The sequence below is a fragment of the Cornus florida genome, unplaced genomic scaffold (assembly GCF_030987335.1).
Source record: "Cornus florida cultivar Cherokee Brave unplaced genomic scaffold, ASM3098733v1 CherokeeBrave_3.0.0_Hap2_Chr01, whole genome shotgun sequence".
NCBI classification, from domain to species: Eukaryota; Viridiplantae; Streptophyta; class Magnoliopsida; order Cornales; family Cornaceae; genus Cornus; species Cornus florida.
This window is the reverse complement of record NW_026775571.1, coordinates 6,577,328-6,595,810: the sequence shown is the minus strand read 5'-3', so window position 1 is coordinate 6,595,810 and position 18,483 is coordinate 6,577,328. Positions and strand designations below refer to the sequence as shown.

Here is an 18,483-nt window from a genome sequence, read left to right as displayed (position 1 = left end):
GCCCCCAACAAGCTTACCCGTGAAACCTATCAATACAAATGACATCAATGTCAAAAACGATCATTACCAAAAGCACTACGGAGACCATGCATTTTGTGAGAGTTGAGATACGGTCCAAAGATGTCTTGCCGGACCATCCTGGCCAATCCCAAAACTCTAACAACAATGTCATAGGTACCGCTATGCTTAAGGCCTTAAATCCTTAATATAAGAAAATTGACAACCCCCAAGTCTCAAAACACTGCTATCAACCATACCATTCACGAATCCAAAGCCTGGCGAGTCTATGCCCCCAAGCCAATGGATCAGACTTTATGAAATCAAATAACATCACCATCGCCCTACTCATAATGACTTCCAACAAGGCAATCAACCCAAAAACCTTCACATCGTCTTAAAGCTGACCTACAAGGCTATGCCTAGGAATTAAGATACCGGATTAAGCTCACACACACAATCTCGACAACCAAGGTCACACAGTACATGAATGATAAAAGATTGAACTAAATAAAATAATTAGTCATAAAACATACATATATAAGGTGACCATATCACGGCTCATAAAATCAAATCATATGAACCAGATCGCACCATAAAACTAAACACATAGTGTACAAGGGCAATCAAATATGCTACCTATCACATATGGGTCAAGCATTAAGGACACGCTACACATCGCCTATGACGTTAGCATGCTAAATAGATATAGTAAATGGAAAACACATCATTTATGTCATCACATAACTACTAGATAGTCATGTTCCCTAAACATGTTTATAAGGCATGCTTAAAACAACAAGGCATACAATCATGTAAAAAGGACTATGCAAATAACAATCCCACAAGTCAAAAGCAAGAAGGGATGAAATATCTCTCAAAAGAATGAACTCACTGAAAGTGAACCACAAAAACCCGGATGGGTCCAATCTCTCATCGGGAGGAAAAGAATCATCTCCCATAAGGTTCCCGAAACAAAGAGCTTATAAGTCTTTTCTAGGACTAGCTCATACCCAAAGTGGAATCCTAAAGCCACACAAAATGAAACAACGATGCAACCGATAGTTTCAACACTAACCATTACGAGACATCAACAGAGAATTCAACTCAAGATGCCGACGAGTAACGGAACCCTAAAACAACACCGTAAGTCTCAAATGACAAGGGAGAGTATGCAATTAATTACACGAAACCACTCATACCCCAACCTTAGCTCATATGAGCTACCCAAGGCAACACAAGAAGAGATCCTAGGTCAACGCACTTATCAAATCCCTAATCATTACTCTAAGAAGAAAAGACACGAGAACCTCGCCATTGAGGCTCACGAAGACAAACCTCCCAAATCCCCATGGAAGGACTCGAGTCAACCCCAACTCATCATCCCATGATGTTAGAAACAAGACCCCAATGACATCATCATATCAAGGTCACCACTGAACCCCAAGAGATGATACCAACACCCCGAACACTCCCTGACCACGTCGTGAAACCACAAAGGAAAAGGAAATGAAATGGTGTCTCTCTGGCCCAATTATATGCTCACATGAGCCTTACTCGCATCAACCATCAGACTAAGGTCTCGAAATACCCAAACCGACACAAAGGATAAGAAGGTTCCCGTCGTGGGTCACTATAAGAAAAAAATCTTTTAATAACCTGCAATTGACGACATGCTTAAAACGTAAGTCTTTATAAGTATTAATTTAACATTTATTTTTAAAGTAAATCATTAAATATTAAAACATACTTATATTCACAGCTTAAACTAGTTTGTCCATTCAAATTTCTTTTAAAGACTTGCATTCTTTACTGTAACAACTTATTTTTTATATCGTAAAAGGTGGACTAAATTTTTTTTAAAACTCTATTTCCCTCAGCTACTTAAACAAACAAAAAACTTTGCCACCACTAGCCCACTAAAACATGATCTGGCTTACACTTCATTACATCGTTTCCTCTCCTCCATTCTATATGCTTTTTCTTTTTATTTTTCTTCTCTTCTCCGTTTCACCTTCGTGCCTACATTTGTTCTCTCTCTGAAAAAACCCTAGCCTCTCTCTTTATCTCTATCTCTCTATGTCGCACGCCGAGGCACCACCACCATCAACCCACATCCTCACACCATCACCAAGCCTTCACTTTCTGTTCGAACCCCCTCTGCCGCAAGCTTCTCCGTCCAAATCTCTTGGTCGCCGCCACTGCTCTGTCCTCTCTTCTCGGTCTCGCTTTCTCTGGCCAATTCTTGGCTAAAGAGAAACTAGATCTCGCCGCCAGCCATGACAGTTCCAGTTCCAGTCGTCTTTTCCAGCTAAAAATTTCAGGCCGAGTCTCTCTCTCTCTCATTTTTCTGATCTTTCTCTCGGGTAAGCTCTCTTCAACCTAAAATTTGATTTTTGGAGTTTGATTTTGGAATGGGAATTTAGAATTTCCTATATATATTTGTGGTTGTGTTTATTAGGGCTGTCAATGTATAAGTCTGTGATGTGAAAAAGGAGGATGGGCTATGGTAATGGAGAATGGACTATGACGATTGAATGTGGTTGAGAAAATTTTTCTAAAAAAAATTCTGTGAAGGCTTGTCTCTGACTTTTGAAATTGAGGTTGATGATGAATTGAATTGGAAATTCTAAATGGAATTGAATTAAATTGTAACTTCTTGTGCCTTTAAATTTCAGATTATATATATATATAGCCTTGAGTTGTATCAAAAATTCTGGACTGTATTTGAATTCATAAAAACTGTGAGATGATTTTGGTGTAGATATATCTATGTGACTATGTTTTTGAAATGAAATAGGGCTGTGAAATTTAAACTGAAATGATGTATATATCTTGTTGCCATGTTGAAAATTCTATGAAGCTTGAGATAATATTTGATATATACCCATACATTATTTTGTGTTGAATGATCATTGGGGCTGAGGTTTTGAAACTGCTTGATATACATGTGTCCATTTATGTGTTTACAAAGCTTTTGGAAAATTGTGAATGGGCTACAATATTTTGAATTTTCTAGTTAGAGCTATAATTGTGACTGAGATGGGTTATCTTGATTTTTTTTGTTAAAACTCATGTATAAGAGAATTGATGAAGCTTTGTATTTCAATTCTTCAGTAACTTCTCCCTAATCTAGCGACTCATCCCTAATCTATACAATCATTGAACACTACCATTCAGAGTATTGGTTTTGACGAAGCTGTAACAGCCTAACGATGTCTTGGAGTCTTTGTGAGTTTTATTTACTTTCTACTTCTTTTTCAATTTTGATTTTGTGAGTTAGATTATGAGATAATTGCATCTGATGGTGAGATTTCGGAGTTATTAGTGTTTACCATCAATCAATTTCACTTATTGTCCAGTGAGTTTAAGAGTGCTCTCAGTCTTGGATATTTGAGTTACTGCGCATATTTGAGAGGGATTGTAGTTCTTCGCATACTCCATGTACCTCCTCTTTAATAATGCCTTATATCCTATTTGATATCCTTAATTTCAAAGAACTATATATATAAAAACTGTTTGGATTTAGAAGCCCAGTTAATTATATTGTGTGAATATGAATACAAAAAATGAAATTATTGGTACTACTCCATTCCTATGATTGAGGCTTGAAACTCCACTCGACTCTGCTTGCTCTCTCTCTCTCTCTCTCTCATTTCTCATTTTGGACAATCTTATAGAAGTCACATCAGTGATAAAGAACTTTATTTTCGTGCTTGATTAATGCCTTTCTATTATTACATCTTACTGGATAGTGTTAAAAATTATTGCAAAATGGTGCATGAAAAATGATTTTTTTGCTTACCTATGGTCTGTTGGCTGTAATTATTAGAGGTTTGCTTTTGGATATTGACCTGATACTCGTTGCTTATCAATGGTGCTAGGTTTCTGCAATGGTAGTACATAGTCAATTAGTTTTTTTTTTTTTAGTTTGTTACTCTATGGTAGATAATTAGTGAGATATAATCATTCTTCCCTAACTGAGGTATTGTGCTTTGGGTAATTGTGTGTGTGAGAAAATTTTGTAATGTACGATATCATAGCTTGCATTGACTTTTACTTGCTGAAACTTCAATAACGATCCCATAGTTCTTCCATTACTGAATTATATTTTGTTATTGCAATATTGATATTGTTTTTTAACTGAATTAAATATAATCAAAACACAGATTTCCAGAAGACGATCAATCCTTCTAGATTAATATCAATGGCTTTCTCTCCAAGTTCTTCATCCAACAGGGTGGACAGTACATCATCAAGGACAATAATGAACAGTCATGGTTCTTTAGCAAAGCTGGAATTGAGTGATGGCAATAGCCTGTATGCAAATTAATGAGTGAGGATGATCTTGTGAAATCTGTAAATAATGCTTTAGATTATGGGCATGGCCCTCATCCTCAGTCTCGGTTATTTGGTGGTGGAGACCTATTTTCTTGGCTTAGAGCAAATGTGACATCATCAACCAGTGAGTGTTTTAAAGTTCCACCGAAAGTGGTCAAGTTGGTTTCAGGAAGAATGGTGTTTCCATTATCTTTACTATGCATCAACGCATGTAGTTCTTATTGGTGATTCAGCACACACTATTCATCCCTTGGCTGGTCAAGAAGTGAATTTGGGCTTTGGGGATGCTTTTGCTCTTTCAAAAGTGATTGCTGAGGATGTTGCAGTAGGATACGACATCGGGCATGTATGTTATCTGCTTTTCTCTTAGAATAAATAAGACACTTGATTATCAAGCGCATAAAAATTGATTCTTGTAGTTTTTTCAGCCTTCCATTGAAATTTTTTATTCCATCTTGTTATTCTCCATCGCTTTTTGCAACAGTATTACTGTAATATCTGAACTTGCAAAATACGTTTGGACTTAAATGATCGGATATCAATGTTTTCAAATTTATGTATAGACCTCAAGTGTGTGTTAGAGTGGATTAAACTCTTGACATTCAGATGAACCTCAAGAAGCAAATTTAGTTTGAAATGTGTAAAAGACAACTTATTAGAATTGAAACAAAAAAGAACATTTAACACATGAACTTTCATGAATAGAAGGCCAACAAAATTTTTAAGACAGTATTAAGTCGAAATATAAATATTTAAAATTATGTAAATACGTATATATGCCATCTGAATTTTCAAGTAAAACATGATAGTTCTACTTGCTGATGTTTTTCACATAGATCTAATAGATCCTTGAGTAATAGATTTATTAGAACAGAAGTATATAGGAATGTATAAAGGAGAAATCACCCTTGTAATTTAGTAGTTGGGGAAGAAAGAGATTGAATAGTCATCAATAGCCTTTCCCCTAGTTTTTTCTTACAAACCTCATATTAGCTATGGTGAAATTATAAACAAGTTTGTTGTTTAGTATTCTGTTTCATTCTACATGGCTGGTCTTATTATTGGCTTACAAATTTCTTAAATACCATGTACTATCCATCTAAATAGTTAGTATGAAAGAATTTTTTTTGCTTTTCATCTCTTATCAAATGTGAGCTTATTGACCAAAAGGAACCTTTTCTAGCTTCCTCTCCTTCGCCTTTTCCTCCCCCCTACTTCTTTAAGGCTTTTTAATGTGTTCGTTATGTGACACAATTAAATTACTAAACTTTATATATATATATTTTTTTATTACAGAATGTGATTGAATGATCGATTGTTATCGTTAAGATATTGTACGAACAAGGGGGAACTAATATATGTTCAAAATTGATGGTTATGTTCTTATTTTGCAAAAGATTGATTATTTCTTCTCGAATTTAGTGGTTTAGTTTTTATTCCTTATTGACGTCATCATATTGGATGGCTCGGAACTTTTTTAATATTCATAGTGGCTTTAATATATATTTTTTTGGGATACGGTACTAGACTTATGTTATTGGTTTAATGAAAAGTAATGGATTTTTGTTATTTTTATTAATACATGTTATGTTGTTTGTGGTTATATGATATGATGTGCGCCTTATTTTTTCAAATTAAAGACATGTATCATTTGTCATATTGAAAACAGGTGCAAGACAGATTCTTAGTTCCATTAGAAAGAAAAGGGATTCAATATAATTTTTTATTTTTTATTTTATTTTATTTTTTTTAAAAAGCCCTTTTTGACGACATGCGATGCATACTGTTAAAATAAAAATATTAGCGAGTCGTTAAAAGGGTAAACATAAACACAACATGCTCTGCGTGTCATTAGTGCATGTATAGACGACTCTCAAATCACGCTATTAAAGAAGTGCGTATTAACGATGTCACATTTTAGCATTAATGGCTTGTAAAGCACACCATGAATAATATAAACTTTTCATGGCTTGTTCAGTAAGAGCATGCGTATGTATGTCGTGAAAACCCTATAACGACTTGCATCAAATGTTGTTAAAAGCCTTTTTCCTTGTAGTGGGTCCTTACAAAATGAATTTCTCCTATCCAAGGAAGAAATTCTGCAAAACAAGAATGCATCCAAGGGATACGACAGACCCTAAGAGATAATGCCCTATCATCAATCTCTACCAACCATGCTAGAACAACATGCAGTGTCAAAACAAGACATAAAAATAAACAGTTACCATACAATATAGCAGCGGATTACATACTTACACAAGTAGTAAAAATCACATAAGGCATATCAGTGTATGCAGGAGAAGGCATAAAGCATGATGATGTGCTGCATATAATCATGCTAAGATGAACAACCACATATAACATACTAAAGCAAACAAGCATATACAACATGCTAAGCAGATAAGCGTAAATGACATGCTAAGACAGACAAACATATACAATGTACTAAAGCCGACATGCATATACTGTATGCTAAGGCAGACAAGCACATACAACATGCTTGGATCGACAAGCATATACGATGTACTAAGGCGGACAAGCACATACAACATGATTAGGCAGTTAAAGTAAACTTCTAAATATACGTCCACATAAGTATATAAACTTGCGAACACATCTGATATGTTATCAAAAGTAATTAAATACATAGAGCATGGCAACAAAAGCATGATATGCACCCAAAACCCGTCGTCTTAAGGTTTTCAAACTCGGACACTCTGATACCACCTGTGACGGCCTAGTTTTTCAAACCAGTGCGTCCTGTGATGAATCGAAATTTGATCCGATAACGGATCCCGAATGCGGAAGTGAAAATAGAAACCAAGTCTCTAGAGATGCAATACATCTCTAAGACGCCAAAGTGACCTTCCATGAGGTCACGGAACTCAATGAGAACGAACGCGGAAGAATAATATCAAAAAAATAGACAAAGTAAGTGTGACAGCCCAAGTTTTTCAACCCGGTGTGTCAGTGATGAACCAAAAGATGACCCGATAATGGATCCAAAATATGGAAGAAACAGACAAAATAAGGCTCTAAGACACAATTATGACCCTCAATGAGGTCATGGAACCCAAAGGAATCAAATGGGGAAGTAACGTTTCAAAAACGAACAAGATTGAACCTATGGGCAAAATTGTCATTTTCAGCTTAAAAGTGGGTGCCACCGAGCATACCATTGGAAAGACAATGAAAAATCAATGAAATTAGACTCAAAAATCGCTTGATTCGGAGTCCGGATGAAGAAGATATGACTTATGGAAGAAGAAGGGGCAAAAAGGTCAAAAAGAGGCAACCCATGAACAACTAACCGGTTAGGAGACCTTCCTAACCGGTTAGGAGGCCAAAATTCACAACATATACACTACCCACACTGATCTAACCGGTTACGAAACCCCTCGTAACCGTTTAGATGTGAAGGCGGCAGAATGGGCAGCAAGAAACTTTGGCAGCAGGGGTTTTTCCGGGAAAAATAGGATTTTGAGGCCCTAGATGACATTTTCTGGGAAAACACAAAGAAGAAACCTCCTCAAAATTGAGTTTTCAACATGACTCGTGAGGAAAATAAAAAAAAACCGCATTGTGAAATGCCCAAAATTCCCCTCCAAGAAAACTGGTCCAGAGGGTCCAAAAAGCTGCTAAATTTAAAAACTGAGAGCTGAACTTTGGATGCGATTTTTGATGCCAAGATGGCATTTTATGGAAAAACACGAAGAAAACCCCCCTAAAATCACATTTTCTAAGTGACCATGTAAAGAACGGAATTTATTTCCCAAAGAAATTCCCAAAATACCCTTAGGTCAGATTATGCAACAAAAGTGTAAAATGAGTCCGTAGGAGGCTCATTTCACAAAAGAAGAAGCTTTGCCAGGAATCAACCATGCAGGCAAACGTAACTTACCTAGTAAGATGTGCTACAATGGTCCATGGCTCAAAAATATGGCCAATGTAAAATATGACCCCCTAACGGCCAAAATGCCAAAAACGAAGTTTAGAACGAAAACTTGGAATTTAAAATCATGAGATGGTTTCAAAATGCCGTTTGACCCTTGACCACACTTCATACATGGTGAAAGAATGCTAATGGAAAAATCAAAATGGAATTCCCACACCCAATGTAAACATGGTGAAGCAAAAACTCAATATTTTTCAATACTTTTATAATATTCCGTGAAGTCAAAAATTACATAGGATACAAATTACATGTCATTGGCCTCCGGCCTCATCTCATACATGTCAAATACATCGTAAAGAGTGTACTCATGTACACATTGCATACATGGAATCAAATAATACATATTTTGATACATAAAGTTACAAAGAGGCATTTTATGCTAACACTTGCATAAAATGGAAACTTAAAAACTATAAGCCATCCAAGGAGCAATGAGCACCACAAACCAAGTCTTCATACCTGAAAAATGTCCCCACTACGTGGGTGAGTAACATAAAGCTACTTGTAGGAAATGAGCATGCATCGACCTAGCATTTTACAATTTTATCACCTTAAGGTGAAACATGTTAAAGGAGCTCATGTCACCTAACGTCTATGTCCAAGTGAGACTCGGGGAGCATCCTAAGCTACGTTAGAGTCTAAGCAACAAGAATCATGATATACATACGTGTATGAAACGAATCATGGTTGGGATAATCCAAAGAACACGACAAGAAGAATGTTTGAGCATAGATTAACATGAATTGCATTTTCAATACAATTGAACTAGGTCTAGAGTAATTCATACAACATGACAAAAGCATATTTGAATACAAGTTAACAAGAATCACATTATCCATGCAATGCAACAACAAAAGAGCATGTTATACAATGCAACAAGGTATAACTTTTCGAAGCCATCAACTTAGAATCTAAAGCACAAAATAACAGTAGTGGTTCATGCCACCTAACGTCTAAGTTCTAAATGAATTAATGGAATCAATCCTAAGCTTTATTAGAACGTCAAAACACAATTTTCAATATCGATGCAATTTAACCAATATTGAAACTTCCAATACAACGCATAAAGCACAATTTCGCAAAGTTAACATCATGTAACTTAAAATGGAACGACAAATAAGGAACAACAAGTTACAACATTATCTAGTTATCAACTTAAAAATAAAATGTGAAATCAAACAAAGTGGATACTTGGACGTCACGCCGGGTCAGACCGACAACATAGTTACTTTAGGATTACTAGCCCATGGGTAACCTCCCTATGTGCGCACTAGACTACATAGAGGGACTATCCCCCATACTAGAACCACGTCCTAGCCATAGTCAAACAACAACATCCCCAAGTTTCCAAAATCAACAAATTGTGCAACAACGCATATATCAACAGGAATATGCATGATAATCAACTATCTACCAAGCACAACTAAATTTGGAAACCTATACAATACATGCTCTAAATCAACAACTAATATGATATGATGAATGTCGAATCTTCAGTGTACGATTCGTTACACGCCATACATGAATGATGTTAAATATGAAGTGTGCAAATCATTACGCAAGATAATAATATATTCAATATTGAAAACATAAGCTCATGAGTTTAAATACAACAATAAGGTAGAACTTTAATTAAATCATGCTAATTTAAATCCCAAGGTTCTAAAACAACTTCAAATAGTCCCAAATTAATATATACTAGTAAACAAGTCATGGCCAATACAAATATCAAGTTAAAACCTTAATTAAGCTAATGGGACCACAAAATAGATTTTAATTAATTCTTTTAATTAAAATCTCTTGATTTTCAAACTTAACCAAATACTCTCAAATTAACATATGTTGGAAAACATGCCAAGAACTAATGTAATATCACATTACAAGTTTATTTCATTCAATTTAAGACCATGTGAATTAAACTTTCACTAAAGTTAAATATAAATTAAAAGTTGCAATTCTCATGTAATTAATCCCAATTTAATATATGTGAACAACTATACCTAAGCTTAATTTTCTAGTATGCCACAATACAATTCCAAGTTGTATATCACCATGAGGATTAAATCTTAAACATGGAATTTAGTTATATAAAAGGTTTCAAAACCTAACCGAATAATCTAAATCAAATATATGTGAAGCTATATGGCATGTAAATCAAGAATATCAAGTCGGAATTCAAATAGAGTGAATAGCGCACTCAAGGTAAATTAATTAATTAAATTAATTAATAATTACTAATTTTCAAAACACCTCCAATTACTTTCAACTATGTTGGAGAGCATGCTAAGACCTAATTTAATATGCTAACACATATTGATTTTAAGCTAGTTAAGGCCACATGATTTAATATTTTATTCAAGATAAATTTTAAATAAAATCTTTATTACTTGTTCAATTTTTCTCAATTTAATATATGTCAATGACCATATTATAGAGTATTATATTACCATGCTACATGTTTATAACAAATCATAAGCAACCGAGAAAATCAAATCCAATACAAGAAAATTAAATAATAATATTTCTAGATTTCATATTTAAGCATGTAATCAAGTTGTATTGATTTTAGAAAAGTTTCTGTGAGTTTCAGTCGACTAAAACTTTATTTCGGTCGACCGAAATAGCCCTCATAGCCCAGTCTTCCAGATTTAGTTTTAGCACTGAAGTTCTAACTTTAAACGATCATAACTTCTTCATTTCTAATCCAAATAGAGTGATTCTTGAGCCTAAACTCAAGGATTTTGAGTCAGCATTCCAATGGTACCTATTCAATTCTCAGATTCAAAACACAGTGGGAGTTATTAATATTTTAGTGGGACAGTGTCAGTTTTCGCTTAAACTGGGAAAAGGGCATTTTGTGAGATTTTTGGCCAATGTTTTTGGAACCTCTTGGAATGTTGTCAAATGATTAGATTAGGTTTTATTCACCTTGTTTGACTTTTTTAGAGTCAATTCTCCCCTTTTAATTGTGAATTGACTATTTTGTCCTTAATTAACGGATTTAGCTTGTTTTGATTCTAGTTTCCTCATTCGCTTTTCTTGAGTTCCATGGCTTCATGGAATGTCACGTTGGTGTCTTAGAGGCGATTTATATCTCAAAGGACTTTAGTTTCATCTTTTGCTTTCGTATTTTGAATCCGTTATCGGGTTAACTTTCAGGTTATCACTGATGCACCGGGTTGAAAAACTTGGGTCACGATAAAAAGACTCAATAAATGTGCCTTAGCACATTTCCCACCACCCATGCAAATTATTTTTTCCATTTTTCCATAATATATCTTGAAAGTGAAAGTAACTAGAATACAAAATAAAAGTACTTGATCCATGGCCTCATTACATACATATCAAATATATCTCAAAAGGTGTATTTATGTACACATTACATAGTTATAACCAAATATACAAGTTTTGACATTTTAAATCAAAAATAGCATTTCATGCTAACAATTGCATGAATCAAATACTTCAAGTCTACAAAACATCTAAGGCATAATGTGAATCCAGAATCATGATTCCTGTACCTGAAATATATCCCAACACCAAGGGTGAGCAATATAAAGTTACTCGTAGGGTGATGAACATGCAAAATACCTAATGTTTTACTGTTCATTAAATTGATATAAATCAATACATACGGTCCAAGCCACCTAGCGTCTATGTCTAAGGTGAGACTCAATGAGCATCCTAAGCTACCTTAAAACATTTCTAGCATAAACCACATCATGCATGCAATTTAAACAAGATAGCAGCATGCGGTACAATGCAACAAGATATTCAATATACAAGTAAACATACACAAGTATACAATTAATATTGAAATGAACATAAAACAAGTATAGAAAACACAAGTATACTAGGTTATCTCGAAACTAAACTATCAATATACAAGTGTACATACCAAGTACGCTAAGCAATATTGAAATAGAGAATCAACATATATACAAGTATACATGCCTAAGTATACTAAGAAATATTAACATTCATGGCGTACAAGTATACAAACTCAAGTACACTAAAGAAAATGAAATATCATGCACCAAAACATAAGTTAAAAGTGATTAACGATTACAACTAGGAATTGAATGCGAAATCAACAAATGGCAGAAAGACAAAGGACATAAGGTCTCAATGACCAAACAAGTGATTCCGGGTTATTAGCCCGCAAGGTACTACCTAGTGCGCACTATATGTTATAGAGGGAACTCTTATCCCCCGTAATAGAGCCATGCCATAGCCGTAACATATTCTAACGTCCAAACAAGCTTTCCTAAAGTCATCAAGTTGTGTAACAAGTATTTCACATATACACAATCCATAATATCAATTACCATGCAAAACCAAGTCATAGAATACACACAAGATATACCCTACGCATTTAAGCTACAATGGCATATTAATGTCATATAAGTATAATGTGTATACTAACAAGTTAAATCATAACTTCAACTCATGAAATACTATCATGTAATCATATGACAAGTTCCAAATTATAAATTAAGCAAGAATACAACATCAATACCTAATTACCTCAATGGAAGCATAAAAATGAAATTTAATGAAATTAAATAATTAAATTCTCAGGATTACAAAGAAACATCAAAAGTTCTACAAATAATGTAATGACTCGGTCATTTTCATTCCCTTCCTTTTTCTCAGATTTTCACGAATATATATATATATTTTTTCGTTGATCTTTTCTTTCTGAGTTTGATTTCTCATTACTTAGTGTCGTCTCGAGTGCTCTGGAATGGTTTCCAAGACTCTTTTCTTTGGATTGACAACTTCCTTTGAGAACTGCATCAATTTTATATTTTCATTTTTTTGACACTATTCACTTTTCGTATTTTCCCTATTTCGTCTTTTTCCCGTTTATCATTTTTCTTTGCATAACCTCACTTTTTGTGCTCGGATTTGATTCCGGCTTTGCATGCATCCATGATATTTGATTTCTATGATATTGGTAATTTTACTTTAGTAAAAAAATATGCTAGTTGCTTTCATTTTTCGTGCCCGGATTTGATTCCGACTTTGCATGCATACACAATATTGGAATTCTATGACATTTGTATTTTTACTTTTCTAGAAAATACATTCTAGTTGCTTACTTTTCATAAAGGGCATGGATGCATACTTTATTGTAATTATTCTTGATTTTGGGGTTTTAGTGTAATTATGTAAAATAATTATTTTTCATTTTGGGAACCATCTTGCAATTTTTTTTGGAAGATATTTTGAAAAAGGACCATTTTGCAATTTTTGAAAAGTATGACAAGTGTCACACTCTCATGGAGCCACTTGTTGGCATTTGGGAGGGGAGACTTAGAAGCATAATCTTATGACATTTGAAGGGTGGAGATTCACCCACTTGTTGGCCTAGGATTGTTGCACTTGTTGGCTTAGATGGTTGACAAGTGTAGACTTAGGATTAAGCCTAGGAAGGAGCCTTGGATTTGTGATAAGTGTAGGCACCAAAATAAGTCTTGCATTAGTATGTGTGTGAGAGATAGTGTAAGAGCACATAGTGAGTGGAGGAATACTAGATCCTCCACTCACCATTTTTATTTCATCTTTTTCATTACACTTGTTCTTTAAACCCTAACCTAGCCACCATTGGAGGAAAGCTTGGTTAATAGCTTATTTCTTCATTTTGGCTTCCTTCCATTCACCTTAGACCATTAACCTTGGGAGACAAAAGTTTCCTCTCATTCTCCTCTTCAAAACCCTTGTTTTGTTTTCCATTTTTGAGTTTGGTTGCTTGGGATTATAGAGATTCAATTCTCTATTGAGGTAGGGGGTGTTATAGTTTATTTTCCAAGTGTTTTACTTGTTTTTGTATGAAATATAAGCTGTATGCATATCTTTTGTTAATTTGAGAAATTAATGATGTATCATAGCTTGCATATAACTCACTTTAGACTTGGTATATGGCATGGCCATGACATGATCCTAGTTATATATTAAATTGGGATGATTTAAATGAGTTTTCAAATTTAGAGATTTAATGAATTTAATTTGATTTAAATTCTAGTTAATTGTGTTTGCTTGTATTCTAATTTTGACTTGATATATGGTATGACCATGATTTAGTGCTTGATATATATTAAATTGAGATCATTTGAATGACTTTTGAAATTTAGAGAATTAATTGGTTTAAATTAATTAAATTCTACATGATGATATTGGTGCGTGCTGTCGCGGCCTACCGGAAGTTTGAACCAAGAGATAGTGGTGCTGGACTATGATGAATGTGGCCAAGTTTTACATTTAGAAATTGCCACTACTACCTTTCACTAAAAATGTAGTTAGGGCGAGTAGGGATCATCCTAAGGGATTGGTGGGTCGTACTAGGTTGTGGAATCGAGATTAGCGTTAGTAAGTCGAGTGATCAAAAGATGGGTTGGTAATTGAATTACAGTAAGATGCAATTTAAACTAAAGTAAACAATTAAATGTAATAGAGAGAAAATAAGAGAGAGATCTTGGGATTTAGAGATCATCACTAAGCATAGCTTTTCTACACCCTTAATGAATGATTAATGAGTGGGAAAACATGTATTGCAACATAGTGTGTGTGTGTGGTTGTTTCAACAAGCATAGATGACAAATTAAGCATATATTGTCTAAGCAACATGGTGTATAACACAATATATCAAACTAAGCTATTAATCCTTTCTTTAAGCTCGCAATCCAAACACATCACCAGGTTAGAGACATATGCTACTTGCTTTCATAAGTATGGAACATCAAACAACAAGCATGGATTATCCTCCCATTTAACATCTAAACTATAACTACACTACAATTAAGCTAATGACATGAAATTCAACTAATTAAACTAAGGGAGAGGCACAATCCGTCAAGAAATGACAATCCATTAAATAAACCACAAGAACATTCCATTAAGCACTATGTCTTGACAATCTCTAGATCTATAGTATTAATACACATAGACATGCATCAATAACACAAGAAATAGAGACAAACACATGAACATCTATTCTAGCATACATAGACATATGGATAGAATGAAATGATCAATTGGAAGCATTAAACCACACAAATCATTGAATAAATAAGATTTATATATATAAAAGTGTCAAAACATATATCACAATACAAATCCCCTCAAAAATATATAAATCAAGATGTAGAAAGCATGCTTAGGGCTAACTCTAGCCCTAAGAGGATGTCTAGCCACTCATGGATAATGTCTTCCAACCCTCAAGGGCTAACTCCATGGTAGAGATTGCTCCTCTTCTTGGTTGATGGAAGAACTCCAAGCTTGTGTCTCTAGCTTCCTCCCTTCTTTTCTTCCTTACTAAGAATATGGAAATTATGTCTCTAGTGTATCTATATATTATGTGTCAAGAATGGCTCATATTCCTTATATAGGTAGGTTAAATATTACCCCCAATGAGCTGGGCTCGTACACCAATATTCCTTCTAATGATTGGATATGAGACAACTTTTAATGAGCTAGAAATAAGATTTTCTTGCACTTTAGGAAGTTCAATCGATCAAACTTATGGTGAGATCGATTGAACATGGCTGAGATCTATCGAACTTAAGCTGGATCGATCCTCTATGGCAGCGCCTTTTTGGATAAAGACAAATCTGAGATTTTTTGAAGATATTTTTGGGAAAGAGATAAGTGTGGTAGGTAGGGTGGTACAACTGGATAAGATGAAATCTTTTCGATCAATCAGAAGAAAGTTAGATCGATCGAACTTTGTGGGATTTTTGGATAAGGACAAAAGAGCTTGGATCCATCTTGAAATGCTGAGATCGATGAACTTTCGATCGATCGAATATTTTCTGAGATCGATCGAACTTGCTGAATTTCCACCACTTGCTTCCTTTTTTCTCCCACTTTGCTCCTTTCTTTGATTCATCTCAAGATTGCTTCAATTATGCTCTGATTTAGCTTAGTTAGCTTATTTTGGGAATAAGTACCTGAAAATGGAAATAATACAAAATCAATCTAAAGCGGGAAAATAAGATAGAAAAAGGTTCTAGAATACCTAAGCTTAAGGGGTTTAAAAGCGCACTTTTTTGCGCTCATCACTCCCCCAAGCTTAAATATTGCTAGTCCCTAGTAATGAACTAGAAAGTAAATAAATGAAATGAACAACTATACAACAATGAACTAGAAAGCAATAAATGGATAACGCCACTTTCGTAGGGAACACGATTACATTTAGCATATGCAATAAGCCTTTTAAACCCCTAGGTTACCCTTAGTGGACGAGTGAAGTCTCGTGAGGGTTTCCAAAAATGATACCCACAAACATTAAGCTCATTCTTTCAAAAGAGGAACCAATATTGCAAACAAGCATTGGGAGAAAATTACCTCAAGTATGCAATTTTTCAAACATTTCCAAGCAATCTCCCAAAATTTCAATATCAAGCAAGCAAGTATGGTCATCTACCCATCAAGAAAATGATCATGCAAATCAAAACAACTCTAGAATCCTTTTTGAGTGGACCGGCATCAAGTATGTTACTATCTTAGCCAACTAAAGAAATGATCACATCCTTACCCTCAAACTAGCACACAAATCTAGTACGGATCATCAAGATAAAAAGTGGACTTTTTATTAAAGCTTTATTGTTCTAGGCGCGCTTATTCTTTTCAGTTGATTTTTTTTTTTTAGGATCAAAGATGGAAGCATGGTGCAATGTGTTGATCTATTAAGCTTTCTAGCGATCCATGAGGTCGAGCGTTAGGTCAATGACTCTCAAACCAAACGGCTTTAGGGCACTAAGTGTTCAAACACCCCTAAGGACTTACAAGCTCAAATCAACTAGGTTACAAATCAAAACAACCTCCATCTAATCATTTCTCACTTCTCACCTTTTTGGGAGAAGTCCTCACTTTTTATTGCTTTTGCAACTTTTTTTTTATTTTTTTATTTTTTTTAAGTTCATTTATTAACCTAGAGTTTAGGCCTTCCTCCTTTCAGAGCGAGAAATTCAGTGCTTGATGAGGCTAGAATCCTAGCTACTTAGTGAAAAGGGGTTGTTATCTACCTTTATCAAGAATGAAAGCTTTCAATGAACTATTAGCTCAATTGGGATATAACCAATTCAATAATCAACAAAGTATGTGCCCCATAAATGAATGCTAGTGTGCACATGTGCTAGTGTAGAATACTAGAGTGAATCTCAAAACAATCACAAAATAAGGATGATGTGGACCACAAGTGCAAGCACGATATCAATTTTTTGAAACATTTACTCCTAAATGGCATCCACAAGCCATACAAGGAGTATTGGACTCTCAAGTCAAGCAATTTTTAAAATTTAAGCAATATAGTCCTCAAAAGATCAAAATCATAGCTAGTTATGGACCAATCATAGAAAATTCCTCAAATACACAAGTCATGCTCAAAATTTTTAATTGAAAGCAAATACTGCAGTTAACAACATTAACCCCCCCAAACTTAAATGAAATAATGTCCTCAATGTACAAAGAGAACAAAAGAAAGAGTATACCATTACAGTTAAGCAAAGAATGGCCTGAACACAAGTATCCAAAGTAGGTGGCATAGCCCCCCCAAACTTGGGATTAACTGTGGTCCTGAAAAGATGGCACTAGATAAAAGTTCATTAGACAACAAATGGGATAATAATAGTGCACAGTGGACATGCAAATGTAAATGGGATAAGAAATTGAAGTAAGGAGAGAGGAAAAAGGGTGGTCCTGAAAAATTCGGGCAGTACTCTCTCTCACTAAAGTCACTGGGATGCACCTTATGGAGTCTAGCACAGATAGATATATCAATACGCAAGTATGACATCCATAAACAAAGTATGCATAAAAGAGAAGTAAAGAATAGTACAGTACATCCAGTGTTTAGGCCAACTGACTGGCTACAAATATATAACAGTAGCAAAAATATAATAAATATCACAAATATATAATAGGAGAAGAGGATATGGAAATCATGAAGAGGAGGTAGGATGAGCAGGGCGTGCTCTGCGGATGTCTCTGGATAGATCACATAATGTAGCTATGACATCCGTGCGGAGTGAAGCAATATCAGCCCGGATGGAAACCATGTCATCCTCCAGAGTCTGAAGACGCTCTCCGAAACTGGGTATCTGAACTGGAGCCTCAGGTGCTGCTGGAGCAGGAGAATGATGATCCTGAGCCTGCTCCTCATCATGAATGGGCGACCAAGCTAGAGA

At 34.8% G+C, this 18,483-nt stretch overlaps 1 long non-coding RNA gene across 2 annotated transcripts; it reads left to right on the top strand.

Moving 5' to 3' along the window:
- The first annotated feature begins 1,886 nt into the window (after positions 1 to 1,886).
- On the top strand, positions 1,887 to 5,919 carry LOC132285107 (uncharacterized). Of its 2 annotated transcripts, XR_009472458.1 has the most exons (3): positions 1,897 to 2,363; positions 4,167 to 4,684; positions 5,635 to 5,919. It is a non-coding gene; the product is annotated as an uncharacterized LOC132285107 (long non-coding RNA). The 2 variants fall into 2 exon arrangements; XR_009472446.1 differs by having other exon boundaries at positions 1,887 to 2,363; positions 4,167 to 5,919.
- Positions 5,920 to 18,483: the final 12,564 nt, after the last annotated feature.